A 20331-nucleotide genomic window follows, 5' to 3' on the forward strand; every position below is an offset into this window, starting at 1 on the left:
AAAAGAAAGAGACCGAGACGAAGAAAAAAAAAAAGGCAGAGATCCTGTGCATTTACGATGAGCCACGGTTTTGTGGATGGATAGAGAAGAGCGCCTTGTGGAACGTTTGTGTTGTAATCCAACAATTTAAAACTCATTTTGTGTGTTTTAAAATTAGTATCAATGGTTGGCAAGGAGCTCATTCATGGGCTTCCATTACATACCAATATTTGTATTTGGAAAATATTTCAATATTTCTTTTGTTTTACGTATTTTGTCTTCATCTATAAATGGCGACACTAGCGGTCAGTGGACCACTTTAATTCCGACTGAAATGTCTCAACAACTGTTTGATAGATTGCACAAACAGTCACGTTCTCCAGAGGATGAATCCTAATGACTTCTGATCCCTTCACGTCTAATAACTTAGCACCGACTAAATTGTGTTAATCGACAAAATACACACAGACATTCCCGACTGCCTCAGCAGTTCTTTGTGTGATGCTGCGTGCTAAAGTACAAATGGAGCATGTGGTAGAATCAGCATGTTCGCTTAGTCACCACGGGCATGTTAGGTAGCATTACGCCCAAAGGATGGCTGTTGCATGGCTTTTGGTTATGTTATTTTCTTACACAGCTTGCACTGGCCTATGCTGTATAAAAGGGTCAGATTTTTCTAGAACCAGGATCAGCCCTGAATGTGCAGAGAACATGTTCACCAGCATGTGAATATGTTTGTATTAGCATTAGCAGGCTTACACGTACATAAAGAGTTTGTTCCTGTGCGCACACGAGCGCGTGCTTGAAGTTACTCGGGTACAGAGAGAAGCTGTTCTCAGGACCACGTCCCTCCCCATTCCTCTACAAGTCCACATGTGTTTTATTAGCAGGCAGGCTGACCGGACTGTAAATTCCAACGGCGGGCCGGCCTGAGGATATGCACCGCCCGACGTTGAGAAAGAAAGATCACAGAAAAAAAAAAAAAAGAGACTGGCATGGGAGGAATTACCTCTCTCTTGTCCCCGCTCTTTTTTTTCCCTTTTCAACACTTCACTAAAAGGTATTGTTTCTTTCTCTGCTTTTCCTCTTTCAGTACATTGCTCTCACTGTCTATGTTTCTCTCTGATGCAGTTTATTTCATTTCCAATTTCTGGTTTGCATGCAAATTCTTTCTGGCTCTTTTTCCGGTGTTTTGTTATGTCTTCTTCTCATATTGTCTCTGCTGCACCAACGCTCCCTCTCTTCTTCCCACCATCTGCTCTCGTTCTCATCCTCACCTTGTTTCGGTTAGTTGTCGCTCCACGTTCTTGTTCACTGACGCCAGAACCATTGCATTTCCACAACACTTATGAGACAAGAGCTGTGACTTAAACAATGGTTTCCCTTTGCCTCGGGACAAAATCTCTCTCTGTCTCTCTCTCTCTCTCATAAACACACACTGCTACACAAACTCTCAGACGCACAATTCCATGGCCCGATACCTATCATTCAAATGTATGTTAGCTTGCTAATTTTCCAGTCTCTTTCCTCTCAATCAACATGACTATCACAATTAGAGCGTGACATGGCAGGTCGTGACCTGCACCCCCTCTGATGCCCCTTGAACCCCGACACCCTCCTCGGGGTGATTGGCTTACATACGTACATGCGCGCACACACACACACACACACACACACACACACACACACACACACACAAGCCTCGGGGTGCAAAGATGTACCCTCACTTTGACTGTATCAGTTGATTGAGTGGGAGGAGATGTAAGGTTTAACCAAAGCATGTTAATCATTTAGGAAAGTTAATTTAAATGAGGGGAAAGTGTTGCTTGGTTGCTAAGGAAACAAATGGGATGCTGTTAAATTCCTCTGCATGTATTAAACAAATATGTTGAGTACACTCGGCTTGGCTTTGCCGGATCAATGGACCTCTGTTGATTGACATATAACTTTCACAGAGAGGTAGCTCACTTTCCCCATGATGGCAGGTCTACCGAAGCTATGCATTGCATATTTATATAGTAAATAATTAGGAAATAATAACATCTCATTCGATTGGATACACTCCATGGGTACAGACATTATTTTAAAAATCAGACATGTGAATTTCCATTACAATATAATTGTTTTGTTCACAGCAAAATGTGCCCTTTTCCACACCTTGACAATATGACATGAAGCTTTGTTTTGATGGTCCTTTGCTTTATTGTTTGATAGCTTCCAAATCTTCCACTGTGTTTACCAGTGGCTAAATTGATCTGTCCATCCTTGGCATTGTACAGCTTTTTTGAGCTTCTTTTGCTGAAAAAAGTTACCTGCAGCTGGTTGCAAAACAATGAGCTTGAAGATGCTTACACACTGATATAGCTGAAAGGAAATTGCAGAGTTGGGTGATAAATGTCTAAAATAAGCATGACCCACTTCACATACACATACTCACTTAATGCTTATTAACATCTAGTTAAGAGTAGCTTTATTGAAATCATCTACAACATGTACATGTACAATCATTTCCGGTACTACACTGGGTCATTATTTATCACTCAACATGGCTTCTACTTCAATTGATACATAAAGTATGTGCTTACATTTCCATACAACAGTTGATGATATTAAGCTGTATCCATCGCCTAACTTATTGCAATCACCTTTTCACAGATCTTGGATAAATGGGAGTCAACAGAAAAAGAAGCCAGGAGGTAAAAACGTCTCTTCGAGAGTTTATGACGGGTGACGCCATTGTGCTGGGCAGTTTAATTACCTCTCTACCACCAGGCCTGGTTCCCATTATGTCTGCTAACAGCCAGCTCTCCTCTGCGCTGCTCCCCTCCCAGTGGCCTCGTCCTCAGTTGGCATCTCTTTCCAACGAGAAAACCACTCATCCCAACAAGTTTTTCACTCCAGCATTCAGAATCGCAGTCCTGCTTTCACTGCCACGATAAAGCATGTATGCCGGCACTAATCTAAAGTTGCACTTCAACTTCAATTGGTTTGAAAATGTTTATACTGTTAATGCATATGGTATGTTTATATAGCATGCCAGTCACAATGGGAAACCTGCATCACGCTGTGCTATAAATGGCAACAATCTGTGTTTTTCCATATGAGAAACTGGCATTGAATGCTGTGGATGTGTTTGAAGGTCAATGTTTGGCACTTCACTGGCACCTGCCCAAAAGGTGCCGAGGTGGCCGGTGTGTGGCTCCAACATGCATGCATGGGAACGGAACGGCATATTCATGGCACGTTTTTTCCTTTTCCCTTTGCAGCTTTGGAGGCAGGATGTGGACAAAGTGTCGTACCACTGAGCTAAAGACAACCAGCAATGAGGAGTTAAATCAAACCGAGGGGATTCAACACAGGCCTTGAGGAGAGGATGTGGCCACAACACCCCCCCCCCCCCCCCCCCCACCCCTGAAACCAAATAGCATTGTTCCATACATTGTTGACACATGTATTATTATTTAGTCTGGATAAAATGCTTTTGATTCGGAGTCTTGGGACAATGGACGTGTGTTTTACTTTCCAATGCATGGACCTATGTTGTCCCAGTATGAGTTAGCGTGAATTGATCAAATTTAAACAAATTGGTCTGATGTGAAACCACCAAACATTTCCACAGGTTAAAACACACACATGAACTGGAAGAGAGCCATGAGTGAATACACTGCCAAGAAATGTAAAATAATTCCTCCTGTACACCATAAAAGTCTTGGTAGGAGGGGATGTTTGGCATTGAATCTCACTTGCCCATGTCATCTCCTGCTGCCCCATTAGGAGGTAACACCCCACTGTCTCATTACCTGCGGGGCTTTAGGGTAAAGAGGATGTGGTCTGCTTAGCCAGGATTTACTAATGTTTTCCCCCCAACACAACGTGCAGACTCCAGCTGTGGGCCCAGACGCACAAGTTCATGTTCTTGTTCCACATGTACATACACACACACAATAAGCCCATGATGAAGGATCAGGCACTGCATGCAAAGCACTGACCTCAGAGTTGCATGTGGAGGATGAAAGGACAGATAATGGAAAGCAACGAGGACGAGAACCCAAGATGAACGGTGAGAAGACGGGGGAAGTGTCTGTGCCACCATGTCCCGGGCTGAATAGTCTCATCACAAGCAATTTCACACCCTGTAGTCCAATATTATTCAACCGTGAATGTGTGTTTGTCCGTGTCAGTGGGTATGCATGTGCAGGCCGCCATTAGTTGCTGTACCATTACTTTGCAAGTGTCATTGTGGGGTCAGCCAGCAGAGTGTGCAGACACGGGAAAATAACTCACCAGCATGGCTTTTACACAGTGAACAGTTGGATTTACACTGTGAATCGGGGTGTCAAAGGGCATTTCCTGGCTCCTTTTCATCTGGACTAAGAGACACAAGACGAAAGCACAAAAAGGTTGAAGGTGGAGGGAAAGGGTAAGAGAAAGGGGACTGAAGCGGGAGTGTAAAATGTGAAAAACGGGGCAGATAAAGGAGTAGTACACTGTGGGAAAGAAGGGGGGTGCAGTCCTGTATGATTAGTGCTTAGCTTTAGCTCTCTTTGTAGCTTGTCCAGGCCATCTCCTTATCTGGGTGGGTGCCACATTCCGGCCAAATTCAGCACTGTGTCTCCTCTGTCCGTCTCTGGGATGCTGCTAATGTGGCCATTATCTCTTTGATTTGGAGATAGGAGATGTCCAACAACACTCTTTCCAATTCAATTCCAGTGTAACTTGGATGTCTTGGGAAAATGCTGCATCTTAATGTAGTAAGTTTTCAAACAAATGTTTACAGTTTCTTACAGCTTTCATATGACTGGAACTAATCACGATGAACTCCCTAAATATGAATTATTAGCAGCAATTTGTGTGAGTCACCGGAGATGTTGCCAAATCCTAAAGAAAAGGTCAGACGTGCCTAATGCAAAATTTTGTGGCAACCTAGAAGTGGAAACTAAGTGGGAAATATGGTCTCCTTGCAGGGTTGTGATTACACTGGAGAGCTCATCACTCATTCGCAGGCGGTGAAATGTAGCCGTGGGCAGAAGGACCAGCTTGACCCTGCAGTCGTCTGAATAATTGCCTGAGGGAGAAATGTCTGGTTTGATACTGGGGATGGAGGAGGAGGAGGAAGGAAGGAAGCAAAGAGAGAAAGATTTGAGGAAAAAAAAGAAGAACGAGAGACGGCGAGATAGCGGACTAATGGACTGGGCTGTAATAAGTCTGCAGGTAGAGCTGATGCTATCTCTCTGGCAGGCATATTCCTCACCAGTGTGGACACTAAATCCCTCACGCGGACTCAGAAAGGCCTGACGAGGTTGGCCTTTCACAAAAGCTAAACCTTTATCTGTACAATGTAGAACAGGTGGAGTCTTTTTTACATTAATAACATGTTATTTTATTTTACGCTGAAGTTCTTAATAAAAAGAATTGTCAAGAATTGTATTTTATTGACCCACAGTTTTCAATATATTCAAAATGTTCGGAATGGAAACAATTGTATTTGTGAAAAACTTCTGATTGGTTTATAAGTTAACATGCAAAATAGAATCCTTATCCTACTCCACTTATCCTTATCCTGAAGAAGTGATGCGTCAGACATAATTCCACCAAAAAACAAACCGAAGCTCAGTCAGATCCGATTAGTTTCTAATGGATGATTATTATAAGAAGTTGGGTTGGTTAACTATTATTTTTTACTGGGAAAGTTGTTAATCATTAACACATTAGCTGAGTTTCCCCTGTGACTCATCAGATGAAGTGAATGCACTTCCGATGACTTGCTGTTGGTGTTGCTTGCGGTGTGAACATGGAGCTCAGTTCTGGGTCCACGCGGATCTCTCTGTTTCGGGAGGGGGGCAATGATTAAGTGATGAAGTGTCAAGTCATCGTGTCATGCGTGGCTTCGAGTGGGTGTTAACGGTAATACTACTACGGAATGTCCAGAATAACCAAAGTCGCTGTTGCTGAAGATATATTATTCTTCTGTGAATCCTAATCATCGTCTCACAGGGTTTCATCACACTAAAGGATTTTGGCTCCGAACCACTTCTTGTTGTAGCACATAAGTGAACAAGTACATTTGGGGGAACGACATCTATGTGTTTTTTTTTTCATGAGTCATGATTTGCAGGAAGGAGGAGTTGTGAAAATTATTTTTAAATCAACCAAGACCTCCTGCTGGTTTTCTGAGTAAGTGTGGAAAAGTTCATTGGAGAACACTTGGCAGGGCAGTATTTCACCCCTTCAGTCAATTCTTTTTACGTTTAACTTCTGCCCCGAAACTATTTGCTCGTATGCAAAATCAACAAAGCATGACGGAGTGAATAAAAATGGCCGAGGTGGATGAAGACCAAATAATTTAGAGCAAGAGAGGAAAGTGAAAGAAGATTGAATGCATCAACACAAATCGAGATGCATCGGAAATCTTTGATATGGGAATAAATTGCAGGCTCACACAGAGGGAGATGCCACAACAGAATAACACCATGTGATTTATGCAGCACGGCAGTGGACATGTAGCAGAGCTTCCCCGAATGTGTTTACTTCATAGCTTCACTATTCATCTTCCCATTCACACAATTATGCACAACCATTTGTCTCTGTTATGTTGGAGGAGGTCATAAATCTGTCTGTTAAGGTGTGTGTGTGTGTGTGTGTGTGTGTGTGTGTGTGTGTGTGTGTGTGTGTGTGTGTGTGTGTGTGTGTGTGTGTGTGAGATTGCACTTATGTGCATGGTTGTGTTTCTGGTTTAAGTAACAAAACAGGAATAGCATGACTGAATGAGTTTTCTCTGATCCTCAAGTTACATTATACCTATTGATTGGAACCCGGCAACACCTTTGAATGGTATTAGGCTCATTTGTCCGTTCGAGCACGGTTCTGTTTTTAACGACGCAGAGGCCCATAATTGTCTCAAGATGTTCTTGTGCTTTTTGGCCATGTTGAGAAGATTAAGGACAAATATCCTTCAAGCTTTGAAGAGCGCAGAGGGCTCGCGGAAGTGCGAAGGGAGGAACATAGTCGAAAAGAGAGCCACCAAATGAAATGCTACAGAACAGATTGACTTCAAACCGAGCTAAACAGCGTTGCGAGATGTCAACACCTTAAAAACCTACCTCTTTAAACCTTTCTTTCAATGTCACTTTTTCAATGTCAACACCTTTGGTATACGACACGTTCCCTCATACTGGCATATTTGAAACACACGAGTAGAGAAGGGGCTGATTTTCTCTCTCTCTCTCTCTCTCTCTCTCTCGTCTGCGTGATCGTCTGGTATGGCAGGAATGTCACACATCACACACGCAGACGCAGCAGCCGTCACGGCGACCACACACTCTCGAGTTTACGGTCAGTTGACAAGTGGATTATCGGACCTTGATGTACAGGGACATCATGCAGGCACGTACACACACACACACTCAAAACTATCTGTCCCAATCTGATATTAGTAAAAGAATGGCAAAAAAACAGCCAACCCAAGTGAGAAAAAGTGTTTTTTGGGTGGTTTAAGTGAGTCTATTCGCACATGCCACCCATCACCTACACACAAGAATGCAGACCAGCCAATCCCTCCTCCAGACACTTCAAATGATCACTATCTCACTCTCCGTGTCCCTGTTGGCTCACTGTTATACCCCAGATGCACAACCCCTGGAGCAGGTCAGCAGACAGAGGTCAACAGTTGATCTCTGTACCTAATGAGGGACGGAGACCAATGGAGTTACAACACCACAGCAAGATGATCAGTGCTGGTGAGACAAGAGAAAGATGTCTGTAACGTGGACTCATAAGGCATTTCAGATGTGTGTGTGTGTGTGTGTGTGTTTTTTCTCATGGTGAACAAGGGACCCAATTGGAACAGTATAGACCTAGTGGAGCTGTTCCTCAGTTATGTTGATCTTGGATTCATTCAGAAGAAATGGTGCAGCTAGTAATGTTTACTTAAGAGTTCGGCTCCCATTTGATGAGGTGCATGGATTCCTTGTGTTTTAAGTTAATACGATTTTAAGAACTTCTTTAACAATGTGGAGGTTGACGAAGGGGTCATATATGCTTCAGCGAACAAGAGAGGGAGGAAAGCAAAAGATACAGGAGGATAAAAAAAAGACAGATGTATGTGTGCAGCGAGCTAAATTAAAAGGGTTACAGAAAAAATCAAAAGGAAAGGAGAAAGGACAGAACATAAAAGGAGTGGAAAAACTGAAGATAAATAAATTCAGAGCGGCACTCACAAGCTACAAGGGGATGACTAACTGCAGCCGAGGCCATAATGACATTTAGATGAGACCAAGAAAATGGTTTGCTCATTCAGCACGGCCTTCGTGGCTTTGTCGGATATTGTATATTTCCTAATAGCCCACCTATTTTTCCACTGCAGACAAAAGACTAATGCTTTTCACATTAGTAGCATTCCTTTAGAAAGGGGGAGCATCGTATGTGATACAGCGCTTCCATCGTTGAGTGACTGATTACTTTGGTTCCATGAAGGGTGATGTCGGATGGTCAGTCAGTCCAGCACTTTGGCCTCAACTAAAATTTCTTAACAATTATTGAATTTAACGCCATAGAAGTTTATTCTAACTCCTGGTAAAAAAAAAGTCATGTGACTTCAGGCATGTCAATACACAGTCTCAGAGAGATGCTTAAATACCACAAGATTGACAATGTGTTGTTGTTTTTTTTCATGATTTCTTTTAGAGATTGAAGTTCCGAGGGAAATGAAAGCATGTCATTTAAATGAATTTATCATCTGGTTGATAATGAATTCCCTGAATTGTACTAGATTAGGAACAACTAAATGCTTTCCCCATGCTGCCTAAATACTGTCACAGCAGATATGTACACACTTAATTGTAATTCATGCACCTATTATGTTTGATAAACTTACATAAACTTTACAACCAAGTACAGGGTGCAATTGTTTCCTGATTTATTTCTAAGAGTGTTTTCTATTTTGCTGGGGTAGTAAAACGTGAATTTATTATGAGCACCGATAACATCAACCATTACAATCCCATCTATCAAACGCGATTGAAACACATTGAATGCTGCAACAAAGTTATTGTTTCTGCCACAAAAAATATTTAGTGTCTCGCCTCAAGCTAAGATTTATTACAGCGGAAAGAAATTCTTTTCTGGTTCACCCGGATACAAGATAATATACACTCGCAAATATATACACACACTCAGGTCTCTTTCAGGCGGATCCCTCCCGTTGGTCCTTCGTGGTGGAATTAGTTTAGATTGATGAAAGAGGAAAAGAAAGTCACATTAGAGAGCTTTTCATTATATCACTATGGGAGCCACAGAAGAAGAGAAAAGAAAAAGGAGTGAGGGTGAAAGGCCTGGAGAAGGGGGGGGGACGGAAATAGCCCCGGGGCATTCCTCAAACATCTATCAAGGCAGCAACATATGATTCAGAGCATTGCCAAGAGTCCCACTTTAAACAACACCCCAAGCAGCTGCCCAGGAAAGTCAGCGACGGACAGACGAGCCAAAACCAGTTACCCTTAGCCTGATGTGGGGGGGGGGGGGGGGGGTGACTTCACCAGGACAGAGAAATGAGAATCAGTGGTTACCATCTGTACTGATAAGCTGACGGGGGGGGGGTCAGACAAAAAGGGAATGTCATGCGGAGGTTCACACTTAAAATGACAAATGGAGAGGGCGGTAAAGGTGACTGACTTTGTTCGTTGTAACGCTCATCATGTCGAGCATGGAATGCTACCATGTTAACGGTTTCAAGTCAACGAAAATGGACATTTTTAGCCGACGGCGCTTTGTTTGATGGCAATAGCAGCTCAGTCCGTGGGGACTGGGCTCCACAGATCAAGTAAGGAGTGAGGACTGGTAGCTGGAGAATCGCCAGTTAGCCTCCTGGGCACCACCAAGTTGCCCTTGAGCAAGTCACCGAAGCCCCATTCGTAGGTTGCCTGTGTGCGGACGTATTTTTTTCCGATACCACCACTTGGAGCAAAGTCAAATTCAAATTCTGTGTCCTTGAGGTCTAACATGGCCACCATGTGGACAATGCAGACGTTCGTTAAAGTCTCATTCTCACTAATAGCCAGCCTTTGGATTGCAAAAATAAGTCTTAATACATAGTCTAAGACAAAAATAAACCTTGATTTGACCTTAGCAAACATTGTAAACAAGAGTGCATTGTCAGAATCGCTATTTGCTCACAGAATAACGGACTAATTCCTTTGGTAACAGTTGGTCCCACTTAGAGTCAAATAGACGATAAAGCGCGAAAAACCCGAACACGTCTTATTCAGCACTTGAACTTAGCATAGCTAAATTGAACTTAGCTCCAACCTCTCGCGTTGGAAAAATATGGCAACCTAAAAAACTCCAAACTCAAGGCCTGAAAAAACACCGTCCCAAAAACGATGCGCGATGTCACAGTGGCTGTACGCCTGTTTAATATCAATACAAACTATGCGTTTGACTTGAAAAAGGCTTCTATGGTCTTTGAGACTTATACTTAATGCTAATATCTCAAATATTTTAAAATCGTACACATCAAATGACTTACCTGCCTTTGAGGACACATTTGCTATCTTTCTTTAAGCGAATCCGCAAGAAATGATTATCAGAGATTTATTTTCGCATCAACTTTGTATGCAATTGTGCAACAATGAAAGTTTCCTTCATATCCTGTCTGATAAAACCTTGGGAGATAAAAATAAATCTACTGAACTCCTGCCAGGTTTTTCATTAAGCACTCAGCAGTCCATTTAAATTTTGTATTCTCTGTCTAAACATTTACATCTTAGGCCTCCCCATGATGCTCTTATCCGAACTGAGAGAGCTTAATTTTTTAGATGACCACCTCTGTGGCCAGCCAGAGAGTCGAAAGTACACTGAATAAATATCACAGTTTCCCTGGAATAACAGACCAACGGAGTAACGTAGCAAAATGACAGTGGAATAAGAACAAAACCACAGTAGGCGACATCTCTGTTTTCCAAGAGTGATGCACACCAAACATGGCGGAAGCTGCAGAAGAAAAGAAAAAGGGGAGGAAGAAAAGAAGAGACAGTTAAGCCGGGCAAAGCCACAGTCAACACAACCATGTTGAAATGATCAGATAGACCTCTCAGTAAATATCTTATCAATTAGGGAAAGCAGACCGCAGCGTGTGTGTGTCTGTGTTGAAGAGAAGCAACATGTGATGTGATCTGCAAGAGATGTTTGTCTTAAAGCTGAGCACAAAGGAATGCTAACAAATGTTGTGGCAAAGGTCCGAGGTTGGTGGTGTGCACATGCTGAGGATAAACACAAGTGTAGAGAGACACAATGAGTGAAAACACACACACACACACACACACACACACACACACACACACGCACACATGCATGTGCAATCACAATGAGAAATTGCTCTCTGTAGGTCTGCAAATTTGATAGAGATCTCGCAGATTCGGGGCACTTAGCCCTGGCAGCTGAACAGACAGCGTGATTGCATCTGTGTGTGTGTGTGTGTGTGTGTGTGTGTGTGTGTGTGAGAGACAGTCTTCTTACTGAAGGAAGCAGGAAGAGTCAAGAAATAAGAAAAAAAACTAAAAAGATGGATGCTCACAATGATCTCAACTCTGGAAGCATGCAAGAAGCCAAGGACAGGCCTTCTCTCGTCTTTTTTAAGGACTTCTTTTTTCCCCCCTCGTGAAAGTTTATTTTACTAAATCATCCCATCTTTAAAAAAAAAAACTTTCACACATGACTTGTGAGGTGAGCACACGGTCCAAGGTTGTCCAGCTCCACATTCTGGCAAATGCGCTTTGTCAAATGCGCTTTAGCTCTTTTGAAAATCAATCACTCTGACAAAGCAAAAAGAGAGATACTTAATCCTGGGATTTGGGTTTTAACTCAAAATCCATCTCACCAATTTATTACTGTGTGCATCCACTCTTGGCTGCTCTTTCAACTTTCTTTGCAGAGGGGAACGTTTCAATTGGGAAAGTCTAAAAATGCACCGCATGAAACTCTTCCACCTGAATATCATCATTCAACTAAAGACCTAAAGAGTCATTGTTCTGATGAAGAATGAGTGAAGAAATATCCTCTGTCTGCCTTTTGATCCAGTTTGATGTATTACTATAATAATAAAAGCAACACATTTTCAGCCTCGGACCATGTGGTCATCCTTTTGTCCTTTTGGTGTGATGGAATGTCTAATGAGTGAGTCATTTGGTCTGTAAAATGTTTGACATTGGTAAATAAAAAGTAAAGCAAGAGGCAAAGGTGATATCTTTAAATCGCTCAACTTCCTGAAGCCCAAACTATAACCTACATATTTCCGTTTCCGTTCATAATCGTGTATGATCTTTGGTCACGCTTGGCAGAAAAGCACAGGTGTTACTAATGACACTAACGTTAGCGTGTTCCCAGAGGGCCGGCATGCAAAGTACCACGAAGCACATGAACGAAATGATGCGATAATTGAACTCACATCAACAACACCCTTAATTTTACTAATGTGACTCGACAAAGCGTTTCGTTTGAAAAAAGTCCTAATGTCTTTTTGTTCAGATTCCCTAATTAGTCTTTTGACCTCACCCAGCCAGCTAATGAGTTCATTGAAAACACCTTCTTGCTCCTGCCCCCTTCCCCGTGGTTGGCCGGATCTATCTGTGTCACAGCTTACATGCGTCTCCAGAGCCTCGTGCTCTGTAAGGTGTGCAGAAGTTCCCCAGGAGACTGAACTTTAATCACCTTCGAGATGATTTGTCCCACCGATTTGACATGGCAAACTAATTAGCTTCTACTTTATTCTCCCTCGGCATATTTTGTCTGCATGTCTATCTACGTCTCGCTTGCTTGATTCTTGATACATAGCATGTCATCCTTACAAAGTAGATGCACTTCATGGAATCACAGATGTTCCTCTGATATCTAGCTCATCCTGCAGGGGAAGAAGCTGTCTCTATGGGGGAATGCGTGGCCTACGAGGCATAAGAACGTAGAATAATTCCCCTAAAAAGAAAAGTAGTGTATTGCTCTTTTTGTGCCGAGTACAAACTGTGCGGAGAACCCAGGGCGCCTCTGCTGCAGGAAGCCATAATCTATCCAGGCCCGAGCTGTTGACACAGTACAGGACTCTCTTTACTTTCCAGCGCTCTCATGGATCCTGTCCACAGGGCTAAATGTACCCTCATGTTCCCCCGAAACAGAACCCCCCTGTCCCCCCAACACATTGTCTCTCTCTCTCGTTCCCTTATATTTAAGAAATTGCAGCCATGTGTCCGAGTGGGACCCCGGGTTCAAACGCACACCTTGAGAAACAACACTATTATCTACAGTTGACTTTCAACTTCAAGTGTTTAAGAGAAGGAGAAATCGTTCTGGGAGAGGGCAGGCTGCAGGAGAGATGGAGAGATTAAAAAGAGACACAAACGAGGTTAAGAGGGGCGATCTCTTAATGTGCGTACATGCATGTGGGTGCGAGCATTTGCCCCCCCCCCCCCCCCCCCCCTCCTGCAGTCGTCCGAATCCCCGGGAAGATTGATTGCCTTCCATGGATAATCTGTCCCAGACACTTTAAAGCACCCCACCCCTCCTCTTTCTCCTCTCCGTCTCCCATCCACTTACATATTCTCTCCTCTCTTTCTCACCCTTGTCTACCTTCCTTGCCCTTTGCTCTCCCAGTTCCCTTAACCTCCCCCTTCCTGTCTGAGCACCCTGAAACCTCCTGCGCTCCCCTTGGCGCTTTTCCAGGCTCCCTTATGATTTGTTTTCCTCCTTTTTGAAAAAAAAAAGAAAAAAAAAAAAACTTAAGGAAGATGAGGAGGAAGTGTGAAATGCATTGTCCAGAACCTACATTTCACCATAAATCTGCAGCTCGCATGTTCCACGGAGATGCGTCAAACGAGAGAAACACATCGCACTCTTTGCATGGTTAGTTTCTCTAACAACACTTTATATTCCCAAACGAATTTATACGAAATGTCGAGTGAAAGGTAGGAAATGAATTTAACATCTGACAGAGGGTGAGGCACCTTTGCGTCTCCTTTTGGGATCGGTGTCTTTTTCAGACGCTGCCCAATAGAGACAAGAAAGCCCCTTTGGGTGACCCGCAGAGTTAAAGTAGGAGCTAAATCTTTGAGGTAAGCAAATAGTCTACAGTCATGCTATTGAGTCTGCGAGGCTTATGCACAGCATGGTAACACATTACTAACCATGTCAATGTTCCCATGCAGATGTCTAAAGGCTTTGATCGCCCCCATGTTTCCCCTTTTTAGTTTTATGTGAGCTTGCAAACATTTGTCAACCACAATCGCACATATAGAACACACATCTGTCCGCCAACACCAAAAAGTGAAAACTGTGTCCAGCTGGTGGGGATAAAGAGTTAGTATTAACTGTTAACAAGTTCATTCCCATTCATCCTCCGACAATGATGGCTGACCATGCAAAAAGTCAAAAAGACGATCATGACCTTTTTCTGCAAAAACCCAAATCTGTTCTAAACGCATACAGACCATCAAACACACCACCTGAAGCATAAATCAATTAGGCAACAGGAACTATTCAGACCGGCTCTGATTCAAATCAAAACCAAAAGGCAAAGGGCCTCAGCACCCATAGCAAAGCAAAATTGAAGATGAGATCTCCTTTATGTCACATTTACATCTCCTAGATATAAATGAGCACTAATTGAGACCAAAGTGGTTTTCTCATTCTTCTCAAATGTCTCTCCTGAGAATTAAGTCTCACATTGAGCACAGTGCAAGTTCTCTAAATTCTCTCACAGCTGTCTCTTTTCCTGATCTCAACTAAGAGAAAAATGAGACATACAATGCAGCTTTCAAATATGTCTCAATTTGATCTCAATTATATCTCAGTGAGAAATATGTCTCGTACTGCTCACTATTTGAGTTCTCAGATTCTCTTACAGTTGTCTCTTTCTAGTGTTTCAGCAAAAAGAAAAAATAGAGTAGTGTTAGCTCTCAAATTAGTCTCAATATGAGACATTATTTAATATTATAGCTCAATCATATCTCAATTTATCTCAGCGCAAAATTTAAGAAAAGAAGTATATCAATTCAGGCAAATAATTTGAGATGGTTTACATAATGTTCAACTTACAAAAGGTGTTTATTTCTGACAAGCCATACAATTCATTAATTAGAATTTTGAGTTCTAAAACGTAACCCATCAAAACATAAGCCATGATTTGCTCAAAAGACACCTTTGTGAACTTTCTAAATGTTGACAATTGTGCTGTTTTAAAAGAATTCACAGCAAAGCTCTATTGTATAGAGCAGTAAAAGAGTGTGTAACACGTTACTCCAAGAATCCTACCTCATGTGTGATGAAAGAGTCCGTTATGACTATTACTATTAACGTTGCACGTGCGGGAGACGTGGTAGCGCCAAGACCCGCCCTACGAAGCAGCTCATTGCATGGCTCACGATTGATTAGACTTTTCACCTCGAGTGGTTAAGGTTAGGATAGCGGATTGGTCAGGGGATAGGACCTGAACAAATAAAAATGTTGTTATCTAGAATACAGGGCTTTTAAAAAGAATGTAATAGTATAAAGGAAATATAATCTGTGGGTATACTCCAGTCCAGCGGTGGCGGTAATACAACAACAAGTTATCAACCGCCAGATAAAAATAGAAGAAGAAGAAGAAGATTGGAGGGCGGGTCTTGGCGCCAATTCGTAATTTCGTTGGGGTGAGAGAAGTGCGTCGGTAACTGCTGCTGCACCTGTTGGCTTTTGCCCCTGCCACGAAGAGGTAAGAATGAAATTCTTTTGACATTATCATAATAATGGAAGGTGGGGATTAGGTAATTAGGTGTCTGTCCAACAAGTAATTTACAAAGAAACTCCGAACTGTATTCAGACTGTCGAAAATGGGATGGTTTGCTAAGTTAACGTTAGCTAACGGCTAACGTTAACGTTAGCTAACGGCTAATGTTAACGTTAGCTAATGGATAACGTTAGCTAACTGCTATTGTTAACGTTAGCTAATGGATAACGTTAGCTAACGGCTAAAGTTAACGTTAGCTAACTTGTGTTAGCTAAATGTTTTAAATACATTTAAATTTGACTTTGTTGACTGGATTTGCCCTCCTATTTTTGCTGTACACTAGCTATTTATCTCTGAAATTTCAGATCTGCAATACTGCAAATATTGTGTCACGAGTCCGAATGTTGTGAGCAGATTTTCTGCAAAAGCTCACCCAAGAATAGGGATGCTATCATGGTTCATGATCTTTACATTTTTTTAATCTTGGTGGTTTTATAGGTTTTAAAACAATCAATTAGGAAAATGATTTGATTTGATTTTTGCTCATTTTAATACCATTATTGTCTCAAAGATATGAAGTGAATTTAGGTTAAAATAGTGTCTATTGATGTTATACTTAGCGTTAATGATCTAAAATGTATTTTTTTTCATTAACCGGATGGAGAAAAACAAAGTGCTGGCAAAAAAGAGGCTACGGGTTCCCACTCAGAAAATTGAAGGACCTGACCTCCCCTCCCCCAAATGAGCAATCTGGTAAGTATTAACGTAATAGTTTGTTATATACGGGGGTAATAATCATAACATTAATAATGTCTAAAAATACCAGTCTAAATTGTTGTGGCCAAATAGAAATTCATTTCCATCGGTGAATCCATCACCTGACGGGGGACATGCAACAGGCCGCAACACAGCTGGACCACCACCCTATGGGTAGGTTTGTCATAATTATTACATAATCGCCTGGGCCCATGAGTTCAACACTTTTTATCCTTATCCGATCAGATTTGGCAAAGTTCAAAACCAAAGAAAAACATCATTAGGATAACTTTGTTATCCAATCTATGATAATAGAATAGGCTCTATGCACAGCTCCACTACTTCCTGAACTTAAGGCTGGTCTTTTATTTCCTGCCTTACATTATTGGACAAACTGATTAATCCACGTGTGTCTGAGTCACAATGGTCAGACACACGTGGATTAATCAGTTGTCCAATAATGTAAGACAGGAAACCAAGGAGCTGCCTTAAATTCAGGAAGTAGTGGAGCTGTGTGTAGACCCCATTACTGTATTTGAGTAAATAGTATGTGAATGACTCTTGGCCCTGATGAAAATGATTTGCTATTATTTTTGCTTAATGATCAGAATCGTTTACGTTCATCTTTTTACGAGCTCACTTCCCTTTCAGATCCAGGCCGGGTCAGAGAGCTTCAGACTCTCTGCAACTTAATTGGAGAGAGATATTGTGGCAGCCTAGCTTCACCATCAGGCCAGCAGGAGCTGTTTCCTGGGAGCGGCATATTCATCTCATCATTCCGCCTGGCTGCCATGAATCACGCATCAAAACCAAATTGCATGCGTCTGTTTCATGCACTTTTTGATAATTTCTTCACTGTTGAGTGTCAAAATGCAGTGCCCTTTGGTCACCCTGGCAACAACCCCTCAGGAAAGGAAGGAAAGCAGGTCCTTGACTGTAAAAAAGTTGACTGAATCCTAAGTACGTTTTTTTTAAGGATAACACTTGTTTTATTCATATTCATGATTGGCCAAAAAAATCGTACTTGCTGATTTGCAATTCTCTGAACTGAAATGGACGTCTCACGGTGTTATTTCCTTTTAACCTGAAGTGCAGTTGTATATGGTCTATGTGGTAATTTTTTTGTCAAATTACTCATGACTGATTTTAATGCTCTTGTCTTACAGATGTGCAACTCTACCGGACTGGGAACCAATTGAGGAGGCCAAGCTATGTGGACCGCGATCTCTCTCTCTCTCGTGTGTGTGTGTGTGTGTGTGTGTGTGTGTGTGTGTGTGTGTGTGTGTGTGTTACACAAATGCAGTTTTCAATATTGAGTATTGTTTTTAGTTGTTTCTAATTAATAAAGATAATTAATCTTTAAATTACATTCTCAATTTCTTCTTGTATTTCTCAAATATACCTCAGATATCATTCTCATATATAGCTTCAGTAAGACATTAAAGAGAAATAATCAAGAGATGGAAGAGACGTTGGACACACAATAATAAGATCTCTTTTAAGGCTCATAATTCTCAGATTTGTCTCATGTTATTCTCCTTCAAATGACCGAGACACAATTGAGATCAGGGGTATACAATTATGAGATCTCTACTGTCTATCCCACTTCTCAAGTATTGCTCAAATGGTATTCTCAATTTAACCTCCTTTGTCTTACTCATGTCTTGTCTCTTTTTAGCTTATGTCTTGCTCCTAAGGGACCCTTAGGAGAAGTAACTCAGAAACAAATGATCACAGAATGATATGAACATGAGATGCTCAAATTGAGCTCGCGAGATGAGATTGAACAACAGATGAGCAACACATTTTTCTTATGGGCACTTACACCAAGGCTAATTGTTGAAAATGATGCCCTGCTTCCCTTGAACTCCTGAACCTGCTCACAGCATTAAAACGATGCCCCCCCTGTTTTTGTTTTTGACCCCTGCGTGAAAAACAACTTCCCCAGTTATCCTTGGAAATTTGCACGGTGCGATCCGAGCCGGCCCGGAGCAGCACACATGGCTATCTGCTGCTGAGGTGTCTGCGGGGAGACAAAAAAAAAAACCCACATTGATGTTATTAGCGTGCGACTCTGCCTTTTTAACAACTGGCTGATCTAATGTGACGTGCTCTTCCTCTCCCCAGTGGAACTGTGACAAGGTGGCTGCAGAGAGAGGAGGCTGCCGGCTCGGCTCAGCAAGCTTCAGTCTGTTGTCTAGCCTAGGTTAGTCCATTATTTTCTTTAGAATAGTTTAGATTTTCATTTGGGAGTCGTCATACCCAGCAGCTGCCCTTTTTATCTATCACATACCAGTATGACCAACGTGGAATGGAATGATTGTTCATTTAGTTTAAAAGTGATAAGAAATCATTTAAAAAAACCAAACAAAGTGACAGCTGTGCTTTCAAAATGATTCACACTGAGGTACTGAAGCAAACCGGGGCTCTTAAGTAGACAAACCAGCAAGACTCTTTTTATAGGCGAATGTTAACCGTTCGACAGAGATTTCCTCTACAGGAATGTTAATGCACACATGTGTTCTCAATTTTATCGGACATTAACTGGAAATTTAAAAAAAAAAAAAACGGCTGGATGCTTCCATCCTCATCCCATATGTCAAGTCTCTCCAACTACACAATAAACTAATTCTATTAGCCGTTACTTTCCTGCCATAAAGTACCTCCAAGTGTAGGTGTCACTCTTGTGAGATGTCAGAGCATATCTCATGTTGGCATGGACCAGCGTTTAGTCTAAAGCAGATACGCTCAGAAGCCCCGAGGAGTCGGATTCGCAAGATAAAGCTTTGTTTTGGCCTCGGCCAGAAAGCCTGTCGGCAGCGTACACTGTAAAAAGGTCAGTTCTTATCATTTATTAAATGCACACGTACTGTATAAGTGAAAAGCTTCTGGTCCTCTTTCTTAAAAAAGATTTTAGATTTTTTTAGATATTTTTTCGGGTCACTTTTCTTGAAGGAAAATCATGAAAATATTTCGAAGTCCCCTGAAACTTAAACATGCAATAAAATATATGTTGGGCTTGGGCCAAAACAGAGGTGTCGCTAGCAGTCATGAACCTACAGTCATCCCCTTACGGTGTAGCATTTAGTAGCTAACATTTTCCTCGGGAGCTGGTGGAGACCAAAAGAGAGCCACAAGATTGCAAAAAAATGCTATTGATGCAACGTGTCTGTGGGTGTGTAACTAGTGTGTAAGTAGCTAAAAAGGGGTGACAATGTGTTAGTGTTGTGCCGCTATATGCAGGACAAAGTGTAGCTTTAGAGGAAATTACTTTGGAATCATTTTAAATCATAACTAAATACTTATCATCTAAAAATTAGTATAATTGTTGTTGTTTTTTGCAGTGTAAAACAGCAATTAAACAGCAACAGCATGACAGAGCTTGGCAGTCAACTCTCTTATTACTCAACAATAACATCCATTAGTGACTATTAACCTGATCCAGTTTGTATTGGCTGGCTGCAGTTTTCACATGGTCGAGGAAGGGAAAAAATAAGTCAGAGGCATTAAGCCACTATCACACGCTAATTTAGACACATTTCACTAAATCCTGTCGTTAGGAGTTTAGTCTGGGACATTGCTCAGGCTCCTTATGGAGATTTAATCCAGGCTGAAGGTGATGGCCTTTGGCACTAATAACCAGCCACCCAGTGACACGGACCACCACTTTGACAAAAATGTCCCTACATTTATTTCCAAAAACATTCAGACTGAATATCTAGTGAGTTAGATTTTTTTTTTTTTTAGTTGTCCTCAGCGGACAAAGAAGTGGAAAACACCACCATCTAAAGAGTCTAAATCGGATCCATGGGAGCAGGCGTGCAATCAGGATGGTCTTTTTGGGTTGAATG

The 20331-nt window shown here is 41.8% G+C and overlaps 2 long non-coding RNA genes across 2 annotated transcripts; both read left to right on the forward strand.

The window, feature by feature from the left end:
- The first annotated feature begins 878 nt into the window (after window positions 1-878).
- LOC120817963 (uncharacterized) lies at window positions 879-3381 on the forward strand. Its single transcript, XR_005712054.2, has 3 exons — window positions 879-1039; window positions 2635-2675; window positions 3246-3381. It is a non-coding gene; the product is annotated as an uncharacterized LOC120817963 (long non-coding RNA).
- An 11980-nt stretch (window positions 3382-15361) lies between these two features.
- LOC144406116 (uncharacterized) lies at window positions 15362-17846 on the forward strand. The gene is made up of 5 exons (XR_013467300.1): window positions 15362-15709; window positions 16389-16477; window positions 16574-16654; window positions 17132-17440; window positions 17647-17846. It is a non-coding gene; the product is annotated as an uncharacterized LOC144406116 (long non-coding RNA).
- The last annotated feature ends 2485 nt before the right edge of the window (window positions 17847-20331 follow it).

The sequence above is a fragment of the Gasterosteus aculeatus genome, chromosome 4 (genome assembly GCF_964276395.1).
Source record: "Gasterosteus aculeatus chromosome 4, fGasAcu3.hap1.1, whole genome shotgun sequence".
In the NCBI taxonomy this organism is placed as follows: Eukaryota; Metazoa; Chordata; class Actinopteri; order Perciformes; family Gasterosteidae; genus Gasterosteus; species Gasterosteus aculeatus.